Below are 3,442 nucleotides of genomic sequence, written 5' to 3'. Positions count from 1 at the left end.
AAGGGGTAAATATTTTTGAGTATATATTGGTACTCATATGTATTAGTTTATATGCTTTTTAATTTTCATCTTAGTTATTTTTTCCGTTATTTATTCATTCATTGCGGTATTTATTCATTTATTCACGTATTTATTCATTTATTCACCTATTACCAACTCCGGCCATAGTTTAGGTTAGATAGTTCATTGCCTGATCCCCTCCATTCCTCCTACGTGCCACACACCTTTACATGTCACCACCTTGACGCTTATAGTCCATACTGAATATATGATAGATTCGGCTCTTACAGGTCTGGTGTGGTGGTGGTTTTATGGTATGTGGAAAATCAGTATTTTGTGTGTGTGTGTGTGTGTGTGTGTGTGTGTGTGTGTGTGTGTGTGGCTCCGCTCCTCTAACCATTGATTGAACACTCATCCTTCGGTAGCAGAGAGAGAGACAGACAGACAGAAATAAACACACACACACACACACACACACACACACACACACACACACACACACACACACACACACAGGGAGAGAGAGGGGGAGAGGGGGAGGCACAGGTGTATGAGACAGGAAGAGAGGAGGGAGGGAGGGGACCAGGTGTGTTCTTTAATTACAGGTAAACAAACAGAGGGGAGGACCACACCTAATTGGAGAGAGAGGGGAGGGGTGGAGGGAACAGCAGAGGGGTGGAGTAGAGACGCTGAGGTAGAGAAGTAGTAAAGAGAGGAGGAAAGAGAGGCACAGCAGAAAAGCAGAGGGTAAAGAGAGTAATAGAGATAGATGAAGTAGAGAGAAAGGATGCATAGCGAGAAGTTGAGAGGCAGACGTAGGAGAGAGAGAGAGAGAGAGAGAGAGAGAGAGAGAGAGAGAGAGAGAGAGAGAGAGAGGAGGGGGTGGAGAAGGAAAGGAGAGGCAAGGTAGAATGTCGCACTGTATGGAGGAGTGAAAGGGAGAGCGACAGAGAGCGAGAGACAAAAAGACAGATATAGGGATGCAGATAGGGAGAAACAGAGTAAGAGAGTGAAAAAGAGAGCGAGAAATAAAGAAAAGAGAGAGAGATTTCATAACAAAATAGCCCACATAAGAACATAGGAGATTAACTTGTACACAGAAGATGAGAGGAATGTGAGGATGGGATCATGTGTCGTATGCTGGTTATGAATGGAGATAATGAATGGCGAGAGAGAGAGAGAGAGAGAGGAGATTGAATTGCTAGATAGATAGAAAGGTAGCTGTTTAGAAAGCGAAGGAAGAGAGGAAAGGAATTACATTTTAGAGAAGGAAAACAGAATGAAATACACGAGATCCATAAGGAGAGAGAGAGAGAGAGAGAGAGAGAATGCGGGACAGAATGAATGGGAGGGGGAGACATGGAGGGGTATCTGAAAAAAACAATGAATGGAATCTGCATCTCTGATAATAATACTATTCTACCCTGTTATTCTACACTGCGATGGTGGTGGTGGTGGTGGTGGTAGCGATGGTGGTAGTAGTGGAGGGATGCAGTTATGGTGGTTGTAGTAGATGAAGAGGGGTTGTGATAGTGGTGGTGGTAGTTGGGATGCTGGCGGTAGTGGTGGGATGCAGTTATGGTGGTTGTAGTTGCTGGGGAGGGGTTGTGGTAATGGTGGTGGTAGTTGGGATGATGGTGGTGGTATGATGCAATTATGGTGGTTGTAGTAGATGGGGAGGAGTTGTGGCATTTATGGTGATTTTAGCTGATTGTCGTTGTTGTGGTAGTTCTGGTAGTGGTAGATGCTGGGATTGTGGTATTATCCATGGTTGTGGTGGTAGTTGTGGTTAGGGTGGCAGTTGTTTGTGTGTGGTTGTTGTGTGGCGTGTTGAGTAGGTGGTGGTAGCGATGTTGGAAGCTGTGGTAGTGGTGTTAGCTGTAATAAAATGGTAGAGTTTCCCCGACCATGAGAGTGTTAACAGTGAGATGAAGTGGCCATTAGTAAAGCTGATAAAGAGACAGGCAGACAGACAGACACACCCCCACACCTGTCCCACCTCATCACCTTCAATTTATGGGTCCCATCCCAGTCCACATGGGTCTTATTAACGTGTGTGTGTGTGTGTGTGTGTGTGTGTGTGTGTGTGTGTGTGTGTGTGTGTAAGTTGCCTCCTACATTTCTCTTCATTTCTCCCTCCACTATTATTTTCTTTGCCTCTCTCTCTCTCTCTCTCTCTCTCTCTCTCTCTCTCTCTCTCTCTCTCATTAACCTTTATCCACTCCTGCCTTCCTTTCTGTGTGTGTGTGTGTGTGTGTGTGTGTGTGTGTGTGACATGTGGTGCCTCTTACGGCCCTGTTAGTGACAACATATGTGCTCGGGTGGGGAGAGAGAGAGAGAGAGAGAGAATGGCGGGGAGGTGAAAGGTGATGATGGAAGAGACATGTGTAAATAGAGTAGGAAGGGAAAGGAACGAGAGAGAGAGAGAGAGAGAGAGAGAGAGAGAGAGAGAGAGAGAGAGAGAGAGAGATGAAGGGAGAGGGTGTAAAAAGGAACTATGGTAGAAGCAATGAAGAGGAGTTGAAGGTGTGTGTGTGTGTGTGTGTGTGTGTGTGAGAGAGAGAGAGAGAGAGAGAGAGAGATGAAGGGAGAGGGTGTAAAAAGGAACTATGGTAGAAGCAATGAAGAGGAGTTGAAGGTGTGTGTGTGTGTGTGTGTGTGTGTGAGAGAGAGAGAGAGAGAGAGAGTAAAAAGGAAGAGATATGTCTTGAGGGTGACACAGAGAAAAAGTGAGAATGATAAAGATGGATGAGAGAGAGAGAGAGAGACTCGTGTCCCCTATCACGGCTTTATTGATGGCTAACAACCCCTTCCGTTCCCCATCCTCCTTGTTTCATTCCGTTTCAACCCCGTTTCACTTTGTTTCGTCCCTGTTTCACTCAGTGTCCTTCAGTTTATCAAAATGTTTCAGTTCCCCCACTTCTCAAAGGTTCCATCAATGTTTCACGTAGTATTGTTCAGCTTTCCCTTGGTTTTTATCAGTTTCATACCTGTTTCACCTATTTTCGTTCGTTTCACATTAATGCTTAGTTTTTTCTTTCTTGTTTCGTGTAATTTCTTTCAGTTTCGTTATTATTTTCACTTGTATCCACCGTGTTTCATTTCTTTTCACTCAATTTCACCACATCTCGCCTTGTTTCATCTTCTTTCACTTAACCTTGATCAGTTTTACATCGTTTTTTGGTGTCCATTTTTTCTTATATCTTGTTTCACCGGTGTTTCATTTTGTTTCACTCCATTTCGTCTTTTTTCTATCTTGTTTCATTTCGTTTCATCGTTGTTTCAGATTGTTTCGTCGTGCTCCATACTTTGCACCTGTTGTATCGTATTGTTTCGTCCTTGTATACTGTTAATTACCTTCAATCAACTTTTTTTCCCCACACTTTTTCGTTCGTTTCACATTAATGCTTAGTTTTTTCTTTCTTGTTTCGTGTAATTTCTT

Source organism: Coenobita brevimanus, chromosome 60 (assembly GCF_032717465.1).
Source record: "Coenobita brevimanus isolate Jiangsu-jjx chromosome 60, ASM3271746v2, whole genome shotgun sequence".
Classification (NCBI taxonomy): Eukaryota; Metazoa; Arthropoda; class Malacostraca; order Decapoda; family Coenobitidae; genus Coenobita; species Coenobita brevimanus.
The sequence above is the reverse complement of the archived record's forward strand: the minus strand, read 5'-3'. Positions refer to the sequence as shown.